This window comes from Agelaius tricolor, unplaced genomic scaffold (assembly GCF_023055355.1).
Source record: "Agelaius tricolor isolate 1412-34295 unplaced genomic scaffold, bAgeTri1.0.p SCAF_2, whole genome shotgun sequence".
NCBI classification, from domain to species: domain Eukaryota; kingdom Metazoa; phylum Chordata; class Aves; order Passeriformes; family Icteridae; genus Agelaius; species Agelaius tricolor.
Genome location: NW_027269262.1, coordinates 85,103,081 through 85,125,566, shown reverse-complemented (window position 1 = coordinate 85,125,566; position 22,486 = coordinate 85,103,081). Strand labels below are relative to the sequence as shown.

The 22,486-nt window shown below is 38.9% G+C and overlaps 1 protein-coding gene across 1 annotated transcript in view; it reads right to left on the bottom strand.

Annotated features, from left to right (window-relative positions):
- Window positions 1-22,486, bottom strand: part of NSMCE2 (NSE2 (MMS21) homolog, SMC5-SMC6 complex SUMO ligase) — a 128,267-nt gene that overhangs the window by 4,867 nt on the left and 100,914 nt on the right. The window lies entirely within an intron of this gene.

Here is a 22,486-nt window from a genome sequence, read left to right as displayed (position 1 = left end):
TGCAGGTCTCCACCTTTACCAGAAGAAGAAAGCAAGATATAAGCAACTCTGTGCACTCAGGGGCACACTAACTAGTGTTCATGCAGAAGTTAGTTAGCCAAAGTCAAAAGCTGAGACATGGGAGCAGCTAAGGAAGAGACAAATATGTGTGTGCGTGTATGTATACATGTATTTATATTTATATTTATATATATTTAGAGAGAGAGAGAACTAAGTATAGCCTTAATGAATTACATACATGTTTTATCTTCTAGCTCTCCTCTGTTATTGCAAATCTAGGCTTTTAGTTGAATGCATTTGTTTATCTTTGAATCTTATCTGGTAATAGCAGCAAACTTAACACCTGCCATAGCTTTCCATTCCTTTGGGGTAGTTCTGCAATGCCTTTGCAGAGGCAGAGAAGGGCCCTGGGGTGCAGTCCTCAAGGTGTCCCAAGCAAAGAGAACGTTTTTCTTTCTAGCTGCACAAACTGCACCCCAAGGGAGGAGTGAGAAACACCAGTGAACACAGAGAGTTCAGAATTACTTCATGATTTGCCTTCTACAGTGCCTCAGCCTGGGTTCCCTGTGCTGCTGTTGCACACTATCAGCCAATCTCTGCCTCCCTGGTATTCAGTCTTCCACATCTATTAAGGACCAGTGTTTCCTAACTTATGGTCAGTGCTGCATGCCTGTGTGATACTATCACCTTCCGGATGATACCAGCAGACATCACCCATGGAGCAACCAAATCCTCTCACACCCAGCCTAGGCTGAGCTCGCTGCCCTGGGAGCCAGCACAGCCCTGGCTGGGGGACTCCTGGCATTGATGCTGCAGCCATTGCTCCACCACAGCACCTCTTGGTATGCCAGGCCTATTTCCAGACCTTCCTCCTTAACAGAGCTTGCCTTTCTTTCCATTTCAGTATTCCAACCATTTAGGAATGTTTCTGACCCAGTGCTCTTACCCCAGGTATTGGGGTTGGAACTAGGTGACCTTTAAGGTCCCTTCCAACCCAAGCCATCTTATAATTCTACTCCTGTGAATACCACAGGAATACTCAGGCGTTCATCAAGGGTATTTCTGTGTCTGCTACTAAGGTCTCATGCAATCAACAGGGTGTGGATTCTGGGGGAAAAGGAGCTCAAATGTCCAATGTCAATCATAATTTCAAGGCTTTAATCTCCAAGAATATTAACATACCTTCATCAGATACTGACCACCTAACAAAGGCAAACACTTGCAAATCAGAAGGAAAAAGTGGGCACAATTTAACTATAAATACCAAAACTGCAATGGTATGGACACCAGAAATGCACTTGTGTTAGTCACGAGTTTTCAGAAAAAAGCTCTGTGACAAATTATCCTTAAATTGCTCATATATATGGTTTATTCTATCATAAGCACATAGTATTTGAAGAAAGCACAACTTCTGCACAACTTTGGGAAAGAGGGGTTTTTTAAATAAAGCTTTTGAAATACCAAGCAATGGGTGAAATCCCACTAGGACAGCAAGGCTAAGCAATATTGGAGTTATTGGCATGTGGCAGCTTTGGAAAGAGCAAATTATCCCAGGCTGGGGTACCTTTTTCCCATACTGGCTTTGGAGGTGATTCAGATGCCTCATGTTAAATGGTTGAAATTTCATGAGTTGAGACCTAATCCTTGTAGGTGGGGTATATTAATCTTCTTGGATTCAAAGTGTCCTCTTGCTGCAATCTTATCTTAAACACTTCAGGTTGCACTTCATTTGCAAAGATTTTGTATACAGCCTATCAGAGTGGGGCCCTGGCTTCAAGGGGTGATCACAGCCCAAATGAATCATTATTTAAAATATTTCCTTTTCATAACCAGCTAATATTTTTAAAAACAAATATGCAAGACTGGGATGATGCAAGTAATACCTCAAGCATGTCAATAGCAAATTACCATAAATCAGATAAACCACCCACAGATTTGTTGCTATTGCTTGATGTTCTACATTACAGGAGAAGAAAGGAAAATCACTTTTTTCAGTGACAGTAAATTTTGCAGACATTACACAAGACATACACACACATCCTAAGCTGGTCAGAAAGACGCTCTAAACTGTAGCTCTATATCTGTAGCCTCATATTGAAAGATGTTTTCATTAAGGTCAAAGGGATTTTTTTTACCAAATGAAATGTATGAAAATTTCAAGGATCTAAATTGCAAGTCTGACTATTGTTCAGAAAGAAATAAAAACGCTGGATCATACATACTTCAGCTAAGTCAGGTTATATTTTTATAAAATTGAGTTTTCCTTGCAAATTAAAACCAGACGCAGAAAACACTAAGTTATTGTTCCCAAAATTCAGATGTTGCCTTAAGTAACAGAAGTGCATACATCTATTTTGGTAGTCTGAGAGATCACATATTAAGTGCCTTAACAGTTTCTAGTTTTCCATTCCAGCCAACTGAAACATGTTATGAGTATTAGTAACACATTTTCTATCTCGCTATCTCAGCAATGATGTTTACAGCTGTTGTAATAAAACTGCATTCTTATAAAGGTATCTATTTTTGGTAACACATCATAATGAATTTTGCAACTGCCAACGGTTTTTTTACTTCTTCAATTTTAATTAAAAGCTGGTATTAATTTATATCTTTATCACTTTCATCTCTTGATAATATTGTGACTAACATGCCTTTGCTCAGTTTTTACTTACTCTGCTGAGAGAGACTCAGAACTTTTAAGCCAAGAAGAACTTTTAAAAATAGGAAAACCATAGTTCAGAGACATTAACTGCTGAATTGTGAATTATACTAAGCATAGATAATATACATGTTAAAAAAACATGAGAGGAAAAATCCTCTCCACTGTCATTGTTATTTCTGTGACCAAGAGACTGCTGCCTGCTCACTGCTCCCAGTGTCAGCAATGCCCTCTCCCCAATTTCTGTTTCTCTAACCTGGTTCTCAGTGAGTACATGTTGCAATGTAAACTCAATTGATTTATTTCCTTTTGTGCTGGGCTGTTCTGCCTTCTCACCTGCCACAGTCAGACACTAATCCTGAGAATCAAAGGGTAATGTTAAGCATGTGGGATTGAGTCTTTGTAAGCCTGAGACACCAGACAGACAAGGTCTTGGCTCCCAAGAGGGTCTATTGTACTGCTGACTCCATAGAAATAACAGCAACTCATCCAGGCTGGGAAAAATCCTATCTCTGAGAGCTCCAAGAAAAACATGAATGTTATGAGGACAAGTCAGATGCCAAGTGTTCCTGCCAGCAGGGCACAGAAAATAATGAAAGGTGGGGGAGGTGAAGGACACTGTCACATCCAAGAGTTGTGTTCTAGGAGTCAGAAGACATCTGGGCTGAGGAAAGGCCAGGGCCAAGTCTAAAGGAAGGACCTGACACTGCTGAGAACAGCAGGTAATGCTTGAAAGTGGGTCAGCATGCCCATCACTGCTCTGAATTTGGGTTAGCCTTCAGTCCAGAGAAGCACACCAGAACAACTGTCCAGTGTCCTCCCCTAAGGATGGATCTGCAGTAAATGCTGTAGGAGTGAAAGAAGAGGGGACACAGAGAGTAATACCTTCCTGGCAAACTCTCCAGTCTCTAGCAATTTGTGGCCAAGGACTTCCTGAGTCAGAGGTAATATCTTCATACTTAATAAGCCCTGGAGTTTTCCTTCAATGAATTTGTCTAAACTTGGAGAGGGGAATTTCGTCCTGGACCTTTCAGCTTGATTAGAGACAGTTATCTTTGCTAGAAAGGTTAGCAACAGTTTAATTTTCCTTGAAAATTACTGCAGAGGCTGCAGGTTACAGTTTAATTTGATTTTTAAGAGGGAAAATAAGGTGTGCAAGCTACAGCTGCAGTCAAACAGTTCAAAGGCTTTGCACTTTTTGCCAGAGGCATGTGATAGTTTAATTTGCCAACCAAGCCAAACTAGGCTTTGCATTGAAGTACATTACAATTTGATTACTTGCTGGTGTTGCAATACAAAGTTGATCTAAGGAAGGTGGCCTCTAACATGTTGCTCCAGATTGCAATTGCAAATTTACTTGCTCCTGCCCAGGCCAAGCAACTTGCTGGTAATTTACTGCCAAGTGCTTTGTATGAGCCCTGTTTGACAGGAACTTGTGTAAAAAGCACACAGAGGTGCATTTGGTCCATCCAAAATAAAATGGCAATCCTGTAAATATAAGCCATTCTTATTTTCCTGGAGTATGAAATACAAATTAGATTAATGTATTACCAAATTTTTAGTTCCTTTACATAATAGTGAAGAAGGAAAGGATCATGTCTTGCACTAAATATCAATCCTCCAAAAACTCCTTTAATGCCGTCAAATTCAGAGCACTTGTATATTTCACAGTACTTTGTCCCACTAAGCTACAGGTCTTATAAAATACACTATTCTAAATGGAAATGCTGTTCCCATTTTACCCATTCACTGCTGGGTAGAGCTGCTTGATGCCAGTTTTCCAGAATGGCCTTTAAATGAAGAGAAGCTGTGATTTGATGGAAATGTTATTGGACAACTCTTACAGAAATAATGTATGTGAAGGAGATTTAAAGACACTTGCAGCTAGATACAATTTGCTGTTTAATATATTAATAATAAAATATGACTACGAATCCTAGGGAAAGAAAAAACAAGAACTCCAGAAAACCCTGCGAAATCTCCAACTCACACACTAATCAAAGTGAGAAGAGAACAACTTTGCCTTTAGATTTTGGGAAATTCAGACTGTTCCCACTGAAATTCAGTGGGAACTGTGTCTGTAGAACAGAAAGGATATCTTTGATTTTAAACCACACAACTCAAACAATTTGGTAGGCAAACAAAGAGGCAGCTTTCTTGCTCCTTCTGTTATTGCAAAAAAACATGAGAAATCCAGACTTCAAAGTCCTGGGATGGCATTTTAAACTGCAGTTTCCTCATTGCTGCTGCTTGGACTCAGCCTGAAGAAGCTGCTGGGGGAGATGAAGATTACCTAAAAAGATGTCATGAAGGCTCATCAGTAAGCTCAGAGGAGATACTGTTTCTGGAAAACCTAAGGTGGTCGTATTTTTCCGTCTTAACTACCATCGCCCACAATGACATGTAAACTTAAGAAGCAGGTTAAGTACCAGAGACTTGCTGAAAATAAACCAAACTGATAAACACTGCTCAAAAAACCAGGAAACTCTAGGTCTACATGAATGCAAGCCAGGCATGGGACAATGCAGCACAAGTATGAAGGATGCCACAGTATGAACAAAACATGAAAACTGGAATATCTTATGAGGAAAAAATATATCAGACACAAACTACTAAATTGTAAATACATTTTTATTACTTGGGCTTTCTCCTGCTCTTCAGAAGAAAAAAGGCTGAGCAATCACTGCTTCATGCAGTATAATTTGTAAAGTCAATTGCCATGCTTAGAGAGCATAATTTCATGTATCAGAGATGAGAAGAATATCACACACATTTGGAAAATGAAGAAATTCACTCCAGGCACATGAAAGAAAAAGTTGCAAAAGATGCAACCAGGAAAAAAAAAGCCTACCATTTCATTAGAAGATGAACCACTTTCCATTACTAACATTGTGGTCAGAATCTGGAATGTCACTGATGCAATGCTAACCATCAAATGACATGAACATGTAGGGCTTGCCTACACAGGGAAGTTGTTGCAAAATAAGCGAGGGTGTGAATTCAGAATGCATTAACTACTTGGCACTAACTCAGTGTGTGGACACTCCTATTCTGCACTAGGAGTGCCTTTTGGCTGTTTAGCCTAATCCACTTCCACACTGGACTTGAGGAAGGCACTGTTAATCCTGGGCTGGAGTGGTGAGAGGACAGCTGTTGGTATTGACAGTGGAGGGGAGGCCCATCCATTTTTGCAGAAGTCCCTAGCAGTCCCTGGATGGCCTACTCTGTAAATTTAACTCATATTTTCTCAGAACACTCCATTGTAAGTATTCTCTACAAGCAGAAATCATGTCTATGACAACTGTCAACAAAAGGTAACATCATGTATCTGGTAACCTCTGTGGCTGGGAGTCACTTTGCCCATTTCAGTATGTCATTTGTGTGTTCTTGTAGACATGCCCTTCTAAAAAGGTGCACTGGTGAGGGATTTTCAGGTGGAACATTCTGCTAGAATATGCTCCTGAACAGAACTGTTCCAGGATAACAGACAGAAAACACAAAGAGCAGTGATGGGGCAAGCACACCAGGTAGCAGTGTCCCTGCAGTCCATCCATCCAACAGGCTGCTATGGAACCAGGGAGCAGAAAACCCCCCAGCTACACCAAATGATCATATCCCTAGAAAATTAGCACTCAGATTGCCATTTCAATCTGTCTCTTCACATTCTCCTCACAAGACTTTTTGACAAAGACTTCTCTGTTTTCCTATTCTAAACAGCTCTCTGGAAACACCTTAGAGTAAAAACTCACCTGCCCTGGTGCCAGGAGAGTTGTGAATACACACATGGAGTTTGTCATGTGTTGGGGGCACAGGTAGGAATATCTATAAACTATACCATGAGAGGCATGAAGCTCTAATCCCTGAAGACTAACCTGTTGATTTTGTGATTGGCAAGAATGACACAGGCTCAGCACCTCTGAAACTGCAGAGAAAGCACAGGAAAGAGCAATCTGTCACCTTTGAGAATGGGCAGATTTATAATACAGAAAAACAGCTCCAGTACCCCTTTCACTCAAAGAAAGGAGGGGAGAACAGATGTGCTTCTCTTTACCAGAAGACTGATGTAAAATATTGTTCTTGAATAAAGACGTGAGTACAAATAAGAAAATGTGAAAACAAAATGGTGAGAACAAAATACCCTTTTTTCCACCCCCTAAATGTTGAAGCACTTGAAAGAAATTTTTAGGTGCTATATTTTATCTTAAAATAAGTCTTAATGAAGACAGCATTTGGAATTTTCTTCTTAGTGATGCATTTTAATACTTTACAATGCTTTCTAAAATTCTTACCTACTTTCAAAATGAGTTTACTTAATTTTAAAATGTAACATGAAATGAATATAATTCAATGTGCAGTGAAGCACTACATATATCCACGTAACCTTTTGAGCTTTATTATTAGGATGTATAAAAAGAGAAGTTGTGTTAATTTCCCAAGTTTTTTAATAGAAACTTTTTTTTTCTGTATTTTGCATATAAATTTCACCATTCCAGTTGTTCTGAATTCTGCAGCTTTCCACTGCCTGGAACACCTCTGGGATAGCCTGGCACTGCTTAAGACACTGGCTGGGTACTTGCTTGGGGCTGCATCTCCTGCTCTGCTCCTGCCTTGGTTACCAGCCCACAGTCCTGACAATCTCCTTAGAAGAGGAATTTTTCTTAACCAACAAATCATTTGTAGAAGTACTAACACCCTTCTGCTTCTCTTGAACACAAAGCACTCCAGAAAGAGGTCAATTATATGATTGTGACCATTTCATTGGTGGAAAACTGAGGCACAGGGCAGGAACACATCCAGAACAACCAGCACCCTGTGTGTTAGACCATTGTCTTTCCCATTAGACCTCACTGTCTTACCCCTGACAACTAAGGCTACAAATGATTTCCAAATACATTCTTAGTGAATGCATCAGTTCCACACTAAAAGCAAAAAATACAACACAGAAAAAAACCAGTATGTTCTAGTAATTGCACAATATCTGGTTGTTTATTCTAAAAACACCAACACTTGCACTGGAGAACACATGGTAATTTTCTAGTAAGTCATATTTATAAAATAATACATCTTTGCTAAGTTACATGAAAACAAAGAAAAAATAATAATTCATATCAAAACAAAATAAGAAATAAAACTGAGTTGTTGTTTAGGGGGGTTTTAAGAGGGACTAACAGCAATTGGCCATTGCTCCATCATAAACTGCATGGTTTCCATTTAGATTAAAGCAGGTTGACATATTGCCTCTGTGTGTATGAAGACATTCTGCATTAGCAGATCTTCACTGTAAGAGCCCTCAGTAAAATGTTCCCTAAAAGTAAAAATGTTCCTAATCCCAGTATATAGAGCATCCTCCAAAACAATGTCATGGTGGCCTTGTGCAGCCAAACATAATGTTGGCATTGGTTTGAGATGATTTTTCTCAACCTGTCCTGTGATGTAAGATTAGGCTTCTTGAGTGGCAGTCAGTAGAAAAAAGTCTAATGCTAGAGCCCTGAGCTATAAATACTCCTGGATTATAACTGCAGAAGCCTTGTAGCTTCTGATGGTAATTAGTAGTTAATTTTAAGTCTGATTGATATTTATTTTAAATCCCTTTCTGCAGATTCTCATGTGCCAAGGAGTGTAACTGGCAGAGTGCACCTTCTTTAATGCTACATGCATCAGAAAACTCTTATCATTCTATCACTGTCATTTATATCACAAAACATGCACTTCTGACTTCACCTTGACATTCTGCATGGTGCAGACAACAGAACAGACAATCTGGAAATGCCTGTGCTTTATAGCAAACATGCTGGGATGACTGTGAGGGGCTTAACTAAGGTCCAACACTGGGCACAGTCTTTTAAACCCTCAAGGTCGCTCTATGCCTACACTTTCTTCTCCAGATCAGCTTTAATAGGGGAGTGAACTGGGACAGAAAAAGGACCTGAACAGCCTCAGCACAGATGCACACAGCAGCAGAAACAAGAATTGCAGAGCAGGACAAGCAGAACAAGGGAATCTAATGTTGAATTGATGGGACAGCAGTTGCAGTGTCACCGGAGCTTTGTAATAAGGATAATAAGCACACAGCTAAATCACAGGGCACCCTGCACAGTCTTCATCTTTCTAGCAAAGGAGTTAACATTACACTCATTATTTTAGTCTTATTACCAGAATGGAATAACATCATCGTTTACCTCTTAAGAACTATTAATTTTTCTTGCACTATTTGGTTGGCACTTCAGCCCTTGCAGAAACACATACAATCCTTACATGATGCTGAGGAAGATTGAGGGTTTATATCTCAAAATAAACAGTTTCATATAAGTGAAACAATCAAACTGCACTAATTACAGAAGGAGACCAAAACTGAATACAGAAGAGCTACTCCAAGGAATCACCTTTTTGTCAGTGCTTCTTTCATATCAGCAATCAAGCAGATTGTAGCCTTACAACCCAGAATTTAGGGTAGCTCAGTGTTACTGACACTTTCTGGTTTGTAAAGGTAGTTTAAGATTCCTCCTTTTCTATACATTTGGATAGAGCTAGTAATAATATGGGGGAGCTCGGTTCAGTAACTGGAAGGAATGGAAAACTTTTAAGGACTAAATCAATATATTAAAGGGGATCAGAAGAAAGTTGGAGAGAGACTTTTACCAGGGCCTGCAGCAGCAGGGCAAGGAGCAGAGCTTTTAAACTGCAAGAGTACAGATTAGATTGGGTGTGAGGAAGACATTCTTTACTGTGAGTGTGGTGACACACTGGAACAGAAGAAGCTGTGAAAGCCCCATGCCTGAAAGTGTTGGACAGGTCTTTGAGCAGCCTGATTTTGCAGAGTATGTCCATGGGAGAGGGGTTGGAACTAGGTAATCTCTAAAGGTCCCTTAAACCCAAACCATGTATAGTATTTCCCTGATTCCAAGGTTTTATTTACAGATACCAGTCCTGGCAGATAACAGTTTTTTGAAATCAAATACCACCTTGGCATGGCATGCATGCCAACACTAGAACATGTAACACAATTTAGAACATTATTTGTTAGATCAAGAAAATGAAATGCACTTTTAGTAAAGACCAAAAAGGGAGTCTCTCCTTTAAAAAATGGAACAATAGAAAATTCTAGTCACAGACAAATGGCACAGTTAAGCTCTCCCCATGACAAAACACACTCAGCTTTTACTGAAAAACAGCCAAGATCATACACTTCCTAGAGGCGTCCAGCTAGATTTTTCATTGCAGAGCTAATCAAGGTATAGCATCCCATTTCATGTAAACAAAAATGTAAAGTTAAAGGACTCTTCAGACGGCAAATAGTTGAATAATAACTATTTCTAGCCTGAGAGTACAGGGGAATCTGGAAAACAGCAGCAAGTGCATTGCTGTTTTTGTAAACATAGGAAATTATCACTTCCAAACTTTCAGCTGCTTGAGGTGCTGGCCACCCATATATGACAAACCTAGCAGGGAAGAGTCACCGTATTAGTGACACCCACAGGTATGTGGAAAGGGCAGTCATTTAGCAGTAAGCAGAGTTCCTTGGGAAGTGACAGTCTTTGCAATCACACATTCCTGGGTTACTACATTTGGCCTCTGGCTTGTACAGCACAGAGCTTGAAACCAGGAGCTCGATTATCACTGACAATGCTGATCTGGAATTTCAGGAATGGGTTGTAGTGGGTCCCAGGAAGCAAACAGCACTTATGAAGTGAAGAAGCACTCTATGCCTTTGCCAACAGAGAATGTTATGTTGCTCTGAGATGTTGCAAGAGCATGAAAGCAGTGTGGGAAAAGTGCAAACAGAGCTGGTGCAGTAGGAACTACAAACAGAATCACATTATTAACCAGAGAGGCAGGAAGGTGTATGGAAAGTCACACCACTCAGTGCCTGAAAATTTTCTTCAGCAAATTATTGAACAATTGGACTGTAAGCAGCTAAAGGATAACAAGGTAGTAGGAGACAGTCAATAAAGATTATTGACAAATCAAATCATACCAAACCGACCTAACCGGCTGCTCTGATAGATGAACTGTCCCTGCTGGATGAGAGAAGTCAGCTCACCTACATATCCTGATCTTAAATACAGCTTTTGGTGTTTTCCACATGACAGCCTCCCAGGTAAACTAAAGAAATCAGTATAGATCTTCACCCAGATCCAAGAAGCAACACAATAATAAGCTTTCTTCTGATTACAGCTTCTTTCTTTGCTAAAACAGAACACTGGTGTAACAATCATTACAGCAATGCCTAAAAACCATAATAGAGATTAAACAAGATTGTACAAGACACTATACACATTCATGAAAAGACAATTCTGGCATTGCAGAGCTACAGTCTAAACAATCAGACAAGGGAATATTTCACCAGCACTTTCAGAGATGGGAAACTGAGGCAGAAAAAGATTAAGAGCCTGATTTACAAATGAGCTCAGCCTATTTCTTGCTGAGCTTGCTTGAAATTCTGGCCATAATCAACAGCATGGAAATCACTAGATACTGAGCTCCTTTGAAAACCAAACTTCAATATGAAAATTTGGCCCCCAGAGGTCTTTTGAAAATCAACATCAAGAGGCTTACCCAAGGTCACCCAGGAAGTCAGTGGCAGGGCTGGGAACTGAACTCACATCTTCTGACTCCCACTCTGGTGCATAACTAATGTCGCCCTGTGTTCTTGTTTTAATTAGCTATGGGGAGATCTCAAACCAGAGAATGCTTTTGAAATGAAAGAAAAGAAAACCCTCACAAGTGCATTTAGTTCCCTTTAAGAAGCATCAGCACAATGGGCTTCCAGCAACTCACAAGCAGGAAGGATTTCTAGCTTCTTTAACAAGTTTCTGTTTTCCTCAGAGAACATCCATTGTTTTTTGTTTACATATATAAAGGGATTCATTGGTGAACATTTTTTCTCTAATATTTTTTTTTTAATTGCAGTATGCCTATGACCCATACAAATATTTTTGCAGTGACAAATGAGGATCGAAAAAGGAAGCCTGCAGAGTGCAAACGCTCCTAAGGATTAGTAGACAACCTCTGGGGCAAGGAGTGGAGACTTCTGCTATTGCTTATTATTACTACATTTTTCCCTAGGTAGAGAGAGTTGTTTGAAGTGGTTTCCTTGCTAATGCAGTGGCAGAGCAAACTATTTACTTTGCATGTATGTGTGGTTGCTTCAGTACCTCTCCTGCTGTTCCTGTGGAACACCTAAGATGCACTGCAGCAGTCCGCAAGTGCTTTCTGAAACATCCAGATTGTCCATATTTTCCATGGCTTTGGCATCATCCACAGGTCTCTAAGCACCTTTCCTGACAAGATTTTACTGGAGAACTACTGCAGCCATCTCATGAACAATAAAATACATAAAATTATTGCAAAGGTAGAAAACAAGCCAAGTTTGTAACAGCTCCTTTTAGTTCAACACATTTAGCTAAATCCTAGATGTGGAATTATTTTGTCAAAGACAGAATAACAGCTTAGTATTTCTATTCTTATTTTTTCCATTGAAAGCTTCAGCCTACTTTTCTGCAAAAGACTATAGAAGTTGATCTGCCAGATGAGCTCTTCAAAAGGAGGAGCAGGACACTTCCTTAACTCTCTAACCTTAATATGCTCTCTGTGATCACAAGTGACTCTGCATTTACTGGGAATCTGACTGATAAAAGCCAATAAATTTTGCTTTGTTTTCCTCAAACAGAAAGCTACTCAGTGGATAGAAATGGAGACTATGGCTCATGCTGATGGCTGGAGATTTCATAAAAGAAGAGCTGCTGGGTACATTATTCCCAGACTTCTGTCAAAAGAAGAAAAATGTATTCTTCTTTCTTCTTTTGAAGAAAGATATTTTTCTTCTTTCCAACCTTCATTTTTCTTGTACCTCATCAGTGCTATTTTCAAATCTGTTGTATCCTTTGGGATGTGTTTCACTTAGGTTTAGAACAGAATCTTACTTCTCTGTCAAAAGCCCCTTCTACTTTTCTTCTTCATAATTTTCACTGCTACAAGTTTATGTGTCCAGCTGCAAAGTTGTGCAAGTTTAAAACCAACTTTATCTAGTAAAGCCAAGAAACACTTGACTAAAGACAAAGCAATAGTTTTGGGAAGCAAACAGATGGTGGAGTGAGAGTGATTGTGTACAAGCAGCATGTTTGTTTCTACAGATTAGCTGGGCATACAGCTTTTACTTAGGGAGAATTTTTAATTTCTTTTTATCAGCAAAAAGATAGGGTTAGCTTAGCACTGGTTCAGGGATTACTAGTGTTTCTACAACAGAAGTCATTGAAGGGGGAGTTTGAGGGAAGGCAAATTTATTTTACAGGGCTCCCTTTCTGCTGGAGAGTGTCTCATGAAGGGGTGGCACGAGAGAAAGCAAAGGGACACTTTGGAGTAAACAAGTGAGGCTGGGAACCAAGGCTGGCAGTGGTGCCCCAGCAGAGGGGAAGTGGGTGATGCCTTGGAGCACCAGCACTGCCAGGTGTGGCTGCAGTCGGGAGGTCCTTGCAGGCACATGCTCCCAGAGCCTGCTCCTGCCTATCTGTCAGGTTCTTTTTTGCCATCTTATCTGTCTCTTGTTTTATTCCACACCCTCCTCTTCTAGTATGGCTTTCTCATTGTCTCTTCTCACTTATCTTGGATCGCAAGATTCTGGGGGAGGGAACTCATCTTTATATAGTAAACAGGCAGTGCTGTTATGGCACTATACACAGAATTAATAATAACTCATGCAGGATATAAAGTGGAACTTCTCAAGTTCAATTGTCTAGAAGAGGAGATCTCTTCAGTTAATGGAAAATATTACTGAAAATCTTAAACAAACCACGACCACTGCTGAACACACAGGTTACACATTCTGGAATGCTGAATGAACAGGCTTATGTGGGATCATCCAAAACCTTTGCAAGATGATAAATCTGAATAATTAAGCTCTCCCTCATTACAGGTCTCCAAAGCACATTAATCAGGTCTCCACAAGAGTAAAGTTCCCTCTGGAAACAGGAATACATCTTTGACTATTTGTTTGTTTTGATTGGCTGGATTTGGTAAACTGAGGCTGCATTTCAGACATTGGGGTTGACCATATACACTGTTATATGTGCCATATAAGTTATGCATTCTGCTGTCTGCATACTGACCCAGCAATAGATCTAAGAATGTACATGTCTTTTATCTCTTTTTACTTGTGACAAGCATGAATTTCCAAGGGCCTTATGAAATACTTTCTCCTCCTCCAAGAGAATCACAAATAGAGAGGGCTCTTTTCATTTTGGTTTAGTTTTGAACTAGGGAATTTGACTCTATATTACAATTCTGACTATGCAGTGAGCTCCACGAGGGCAGTACCAGCAGTCTTGCTAATTGTGTTTCACAGACATCTTGTTGTCCCTAAACTTACTAAAGGATGGAAATCCCTCTTTACATATAGTGCTGTCACGGTCAAAATCTTGAGAAAAAATTTTCTACTCTGTTGATCATACAAAATTTAGAATTTAAGTAACACTCAAAGAATACATGCTTTTGAAGACGCAGGGGAAATTTTATTTGAAAGAATTTAATTAGAACCCTGCCAACACTGATCTAAAACCCTGAAAAAAAGGATAAAAAAACTGGTATAAACCAGTAGCATCAGCACCACCCTACTGCACTCTCACTTTAATCCTGCAAACATGTCTGGCATAGGTAGCCACAGGCATCTTTTCTCATATGCAACATTATAAAGATTTAGTTATTGGATGTTTGAATGTTTAAAGTGGGTTAAGGATTATACTATTGTAAAAGCAAGTCTCCAACTGAAATCTTAAGTTAGCAGTACAACATTACAAACTTCTTTACAAAAGTATTTAACTGTCTTGAGATAATACACAGCTTTTTAATGTTATATGCAATTTTTTTTTTTAAATAGAGTACTTAACAATATTAGAAACATATATTCAGTATGATTGGAAATTATGGAAACTTTCTTATCAGAGGCCAACAGAAGATTTAATCCACTGAGCACTAATTGTCATTAGTACACACGTAGATGGGTGAAAATGCATAGAGTTATTAACACTTGAGAAATTAGGAAACCTTATAATCAAAACATTATTTTACAAATTGATTTAAATATAGAAGAGGAATATGTTCAGGCAGGTTTTCTATTTCAGACATGTTATTTCCCTTTGAAACTTCAGAAAAAGAAGAAGCAAAAGAGGACAACAGACATGTCAATGGCTGAATGGGTGGGTCAGTCTTCCTGGGAAATGAATCATACTTTTCATTCAGTTTTATGAAAGCCTTGCTTCGAGCATGCCTCTAATTACTATTTGTTGCAGTGGCACACCAGTCAGCCATGCAGTCCAGTTTACAAGGATTAGGTAGTTTTCTGAGGGTTTTCTGAGGTTTTCTCTTTGGGACACAAATTACAATGTGATTCCCTTTCCTAGCAAATGAGGGCTGGGAGAGCTGATAAAGGAATTTTAGTATAGGATGGTCAGGAAGGTTCTTATATTAGAACCTATTATATTATTATAGTAGTCCAACTTGCTAATTGAAAATGTACAGCAATCATCAGTATGGAGTGAGATAACCAAATCCTGTGGCCAAAGATAGCTCTGCCTCAGAACTGGTACTACAAGGACACATAAACTAAACCACATTATGGCATGTTTTTATCAGTTTTGGTATTTTATTCATGCTTTTATTATTGCCTTGCTTGAGTACCTGCTATGTAAAACTGAAAGAGATTCTCCTGTGGGTGATTCCAGCAAGAGTGCCCAGCCACTGTGTTGGCAGAGAGAGCACCAAGTCAGGTGCTGGAAAGTCTCACACAGTGCCTCAGGAAAGTCAGCCAAGCAAAGGGATCTACAACTGTTTGTAGGGACCTTGTAACTGCTAAAGATTCACAGAGCACATGTTGATAACAGCACTTTTGATCTCTCATATTTAGGAGTTTGGTGGTTTTTTCTGCAAAAGCCTCCTACCATCAGAGCTTTAGAGTTCTAAGGCTTTTTTAGAGTCCAAAACTCTTTCTTTCAAAATACCAAGAGACAATATTGTTTCTTTCAAAATATGCCAGGAAGAGAAAGCAATAGCAGCAGTCTTTCCCTTTCATAGTAACTAAGAAATAGGAGAAAAGTTCAGCTACTCTTGGATAGTTTGCAGCCCTACCAAGGAAAGAGGCACTGAAGCAGGACCACTGTGCAGCTGAAGCAACAGATTGAAAACAAGAGCCAAAAACCTTGAGAATGACTTTGCAGCTCCAAGAGCAGGGCATTCAGCTGGGATAAAGTTTTAAGCTTTTTCCTTTGCTTCCTGGGTTTTTTCTAGTCACATGCTGTCTAATGCAGTTCCTCAGTACCTTGAAAGCAGTACCAGTGCCAATACCTGGCTGCACACCACACCACTAATCTTTTAGCACAGATTTGTGTATTCTATGCCAATCTCATTTGAAGTGTAGACTTGTGTGCTCATTCCAATGAAAAAAAATTATAACAAGGGGAAAAAATAAGAGAAGAGCTACAAAAACTACACTTGCTTAGAAACTAACTGTGAAAAAAATACAGCTGAACTATACCACATTGACCAATTTATTGAAACAACATTTTCTCCTTTCTGCAGCTATAAATTCTGGAACATAGTTATTAAAAAAGATTTTTTTGGTTTTCAGTTTACCTGTGTTTTATACATTCAAAATATATGTCATTTAAGTAAAACTTGAATCACCATCTCCTTTTAGGCTATCTCATTTATATGCAATGATAGTTTCTTTAGAGGCAACCTGAAAAGAAAAAAAATAACATAAAACTTTTCACAGACTATATTTACAGAATTCTGCTGATTTAATTTTTTTTGTGTCATAGAGACAATACATATATTTTATTCTGTCACTAGACTTTTGTCAGTGAGTGACTTCAACCAGTCACAACTTCAACTAGTATTTGCAGTTTATATATATCTTTGCTTTTCTAACCTCCCTCTTTTCACCTGGTCATGTATCTCAATATATACAGGCTGGGTGGAGAGTGAGTGGGTTAAGAGCAGCCCTGTTGGGAAAGACTTGGGGGTGTTGGTTGATGTGAAGCTCAACATGACCCAGCAATGTGCAGTTGCAGCCCAGAAAGCCAAACACATTCTGGGCTGTAACAAAAACACCGTGGGCATCAGGTGGGGGGAGGTGATTCTGCCCCTCTGCTCTGCCCTTGTGAGACCCCACTGGGAGTGCTGTGCCAGCTCTGGGGCCCCTGAGACAGGAAAGACATGGAACTGCTGCAGCAAGTCCAGAGGAGGTCACAAAGATGCTCAGAAGGCTGGAACAACTCTCTCATGAAGACAAGATGGGAGACTTAAGGTTCTTCAGCCTGGAGAAGAGAAGGATCAAGGGTGACTTCATAGCACCTTCCAGTACTAAAGGGGCCACAAAAGGGCTGGTGAGGGAATTTTTACAAGGGCATGGAGTGACAGGACAAGGTGTAAAGGCTTTAAAATGCAAGAAGGTAGGTTTAGATCAGATGTTATGAAGAAATGCTTAACATGAGGGTGATGAGTCACTGAAACAGGTTGCCCAGAGAAGTTCTGGATGCTCCTTTTCAATGGCCAAGTTGGATGTGGCTTTGAGCACCTGGTCTAGTCAAAGGTGTCCCTGCCCATGGCAGTGGAGTTGAAACTAGATGGTCCTTAAGGTCTCTTTTGACCCAAACCATTCTATGATTCTCCCCCTTTCACATATCTCAACAGTGAGAAGGACATAGAAAGGGCTGAAATAAAATTTTTAGGCCGGAACGTACAACTCAGATTTGCACAATAGCCTACAAAATGAGGAATAACAAAGAAAAATATTTAAGCTCTCTAGAATTCAACATCAAACATGAATTTGAGAAATCACATTGTCTGCCTGAACCTGAAGGACTATTCTGAAACCTGGTAATGCTAATAAATGAGGGATGCCTTTACAAGGATGACCCTTACTTCTAAGGAAGTCACAGAATCTTTTTTTTTGCTTTTTTGAACTGTGAGTTTAGTGAGAGAATACCTGTTTTACATCGCCATTCAACAAGCAACTCTTGAATGTAAACTCATGAGAGTCAGAAGATAAAGTGTATAAATAGAAAACCTATAGAAAAAAAACAGCAACAGACAGAAACTTGTCTAACACATCACTTGCAAACTGACTTTTAGGCACCTGAACAAAAATGTCCTCATTCACAGGGTGCTCTTATGCAGGATTTCTTTCACTTGTACCTCTGTGTTAAGAAATCAGGACACCCACTCCCATGACTAAACATGGGGTCAATTTGTGCCAGTAAATGCTGTAATAGTCAATCAGCATCTCTTCTAAGAAATCATATTGCTGGTTACCTCATGCATTGAATGAAACCTTATGGTAAAGCTGGCTCTCAGATTAGAATATTAGTTATCCACAAGCTCAAAAGTATCTAACCATACATTATTTTCCTGTCTTCACACAAAATGCTCCAACAAATTCTACATATTAATGCAATTATTTGCACATCCTCCTTCTGCAGACTTGTGTTAATGACAACAAAATCTTTAAAAGTAAACAATTACAGTTACCTACATATTTTTGGCATGCAAGAGCATATTAACACAAATTACTGATCTCAGATGGCTCATGATCATTCCTGAAGGCCAAGAGAAAATGACAAAGAAAGTTAAGTATTCCTGCCATATTTCTAAAAGCACAGTTAAAAATGTTTGAACTTCTTCCTAGCTTTTAAATATTTTTGTTCACAACACAAATTAGCATTGTTTACTCTTAATGATTTTCTCTCAGAGGATTTGCTCTCTGCATCCTGCCAATGGTTCCTGGCAAAGCTCAGTAAGGCCATGGAACAACCTCTCTGCCATTTGTGGAGGCCTGCCAGAAGAGGCCAAACAGAAGTTAAGACCTGATTTAAACAAGTCTCAGTTTCTGTACAGCTGTGATTAGGTCCTTTGGTTAGTTACCACCACAAATCATATCAGAGAATTGTGTTCTGGGGCTGGGCAGAGTGAGAAAATGAGAGGGAGGAAGAATCACTATGTATTTTACCTGGTAGATACATGAAGAATTTTAAATGCAGGACAAGAAAAGTGAATTCATTTGTTCTGCTCAGTGGTGAAAGGCCACTTTTCTACAGTTCCAGCAGATACAAAGACCCTCTAATACTCTCTGACCCTCTAAACTCTCTGCCTTTCTAAAACTATAGAAGTAACATATGACTTTGTAAGGTTCCTGGACCTCCCTTAGACTAGAATAATTTTCAAGAATGATGCTTCATCTGAATTAATTAAACTTCACACTAACAGTGTGAATTAGCTCCCTTTCTTCCCAAAAATTACAATTCCAAAATGTTATACCGTTAATCCTTTATTCCCAGCAGATTCATAGAGTGAACTTACTAGAAGAAATCATGGGCAGTATTAGAGCAATAGAGTAATTAAAGTATTAGAGTAATTTTCAGAAGATACAATATTGTGAAATTGTAGGGATCCAGACAGGAATTTTCTGAGCCAGCTCCCTGACTGGTATGTATGTTTTGATACCAAATCCAGCATACATGATACAAGTCTATTCTGAGATTAAATTATGCCAAGACACACAGTAAGAATTACAAAGTTAGCAAAATTGTGTTGTAAATAATGTTTTAAAAAATGTCCAATATCAGATATTTGGCAATGAAATGGACATCATCATGTCATGGGTTTGACACTCAGCATTTCCACTCAAAAGTGGACATGATAAATGCTTAGCAAGAATAATAAAAAAATTACTCATATCTTACTAAATTATTTTTAGTTAGGAAGTTAATATTTCCAAGAATTTCCCTGCAAGCAGGAACTGAGGTGTAGGAGGTTCCGCTTCAAAGATTATTTAAAAAAAATATTTCTGCAGGATTAGGGAATGATGCTTTAATGTACTGAAAACTGGAAAAGAATCAGCAGTAGAGTCCATGATCCCTTCTGGGGATCTTTGCTGGAACCAATTTTAGTCAATATTTTCAGTAATGACAAAGAGAAATGAGAAGGTGGTGACATCTCCAAGTGTGAAGATTCCATTAAACTCAGGGAGCCAAGTGCTGTCCTGATAATGAGGAGCTACATTAAAACTTCACAAAAGTAAGTGGTGAAAAAGGTGGCAGAAGAGCTTCAATGCAAACAAATGTACAGTGATTAATCTAGGAAAAAATAATCTAAACCATCTGCACAGTGCTGAACTCAGACCTTGTAGTAACAAATTGGGAAAGAGATCCTGGAGCTGCCAGTCCTGAGGCAGCTCAACGCACAGGACTAGGAAGCCAAGAAGCTGATGTGCATCTCTGGCAGTGGCATTAGGAACATGGCACTGGGACCTCCCTGCCTGGACATCAATCACTGGTGTCCCCCTCTTAGGGTACTACGTGCAGTTCTGGTTTTTGCAACTCAAAGTGGAGTTACAAAAGGTACAGTAAGAGCCCACTAAAACAGTGAAGGAGAGGAGGAAAGTGCTTTATGTGGAGAGACTAAAAATGCCGAAACTTGTAGCCTAGAACTGGGTCTGCAGAGACTGTGAGTAAATAAAAACAGAGAACCAAGCATAGGAGAAGAAAGGGGAAGGGAAGCAGATTTGGGTAACAAGTCAAGTGGCGCATGGCAGATGAATTGGGCAAGAATTAGGATGGTAAGATGAAAAACACTGTAGCAGTTGGGTTGCAGAATAGGTGGGAGTGACAGGCACAAGAACAGTCTGGGCAGCAGAACGTCAGGAAAATCTGGAAAGGGTAGCAGGAAGAAATACCCAAGGCTGCAAGAGAAGATTTTCTACAAATACATTATGTTTTCCCTAAGTCTGAAATGAAACTTGAAACTCCAGAACCTCAGCGCTGGGAAAATCTCTCATTAATGGCTAGTCAGAAAACAAACTCTTGTTTTGCTGTTATTTTGTAGTCTTAGTTGCAGGGAACATCTTATACCCAAATGTTCCACATCAGCTGATAACATGCAGGCTCTATACAAATTTATCCTTTCAATCTTTTCTGGATGGTTCCACATGAATTAAATTGCTTGTAGTAACATATTGAAAAGAAATTTCTTTGATAGCTCTTGACCCCACTTCTCCAGTGGGTTTGCAGGTATCTTCTCAAGAGGTGAAGGAGACCCACCTGCACCATTCTGCTTTATTGCTTGGAATGAAATACAACTATTCAAACTGGCATTTCTGGCATTTCTTTTCACACACACATATCACCCTCGCCCCCCTCCTGCATGAAAATAAGTCAAGTTTGCTAGTTTTCATTCTGAGTCAGAGTGAAAAGATGGATTCTTTTTTTCTCAACCAATTCTAATCTTAATATATCTGAGATCAAAATCAATAAAAACCCCACAAAACACAACAAAACAACACAACAACAGCAACCACCAAATGAAAAGCAATACCAGTTCTTCTGTTTCGTAAGTTTAAGTTCTAAAATTTTCCTCTTTCAAGTCTTGTACACAAGTTTTGTCTTGTTCTGGCTCGACAATACCGATGAAGTGGGGTAGTGGGCTAGCAGAAGGTTGGTAGGTGGAAAAGAAGGGAGGAGTAAGGCATAACAATGAGACATATTTCTTAAGTTTTATAAGGCTATTTCTGTGACATTTCAATGAATCATTTTCTAACACCAGTAAAACTTACAAAATACTCGAGCCTGTTTATTAGCCATTGCAATAATGGATAATAAACCCAACAAGGGACTCCTTACATCCCTAAGAGAGAGTTGTCTAAGTCCACATATGCTACTTAGTATACAGTCTTCATGAAAATACAATAGCTTTTGTTCCATTTTAAAAAATTAAAACATTAAGACTAAAAAATTCCCCTCATTTTGAAAATATCTCATTTTTCAGTTGAAATACTCATACCATTTGTGGTGAGCACTCCTTAACCCCTGTAGAAAAATGGGAAGCTCTGCATAATCCTGATAAGATCAGTTTTACAAAAGAATGTGTCTAAACACTGCTTACAAAAATTTCAGTTTACAGGAAAAAAGGAAATCCCCACTGAAGGAATTGCACAAGATGTACCAATTACAAGGTATAACGTTGTGACATAAGGATGTGTTTTTATTTTGATTTCTGATGACCATATGAACTGCAAAGGCAAGACTTCATCAGGTTGCATCCTGAGCATGTAGCTGGTGTCAGCAGGCAATAAACTCATTTCAGCCACTTTATACAGACAGGTAAGTTTATTATTCCTATCATTTGTATGAGAAGAAATAGGCATTGAAAAAGAGAAGTAACACTTCTAAGTATAAAACTCCAGGCAGAACATTACAGAATCGATCACTTTTTTCTCTCATGAGAAAACCAGAAATTAGATGAAAATGTGACAAATATAGTTCTATGAGCTGCTTACACACTCTTTAATAAAAAATATTCCCAAGTAGAAAATAACACTTTCCTGTAACATATATGGCTGATCATTTTACTGAAAGCAAAATAAAAAAAACATGAACATTAAAAATGTTGAACTATGTAAATATATTTGGTTTCTCTAGAATTTAGGATGTACCCTTTTGACCTCATGTCTAAGTAAATAAATGTCCTTCTTCAAGCTATTCTTAAACTAAAAATCTTTTAAGTTGATTATCCATATCTACATATAATTCCATTCATACTTATCCATATCAATAGTTTTGCCTTGAATAACAAAATATTTCATAACAGCAAGTGTGATTAAATACCTCCACCTTGAAGTGCTTGAATTATGCAATACTCTTCTAAAACATCTTGCTAGAATACTCCTTGACACCACTTGTATGCTTTCCTTTGTATTAAAAACATGCAATTAAAAAAGTATTCATCAAAATTTGCTCCCAGTCTTAAGTGCCCCTGTATGTTCAATTAGAAAGACATTAT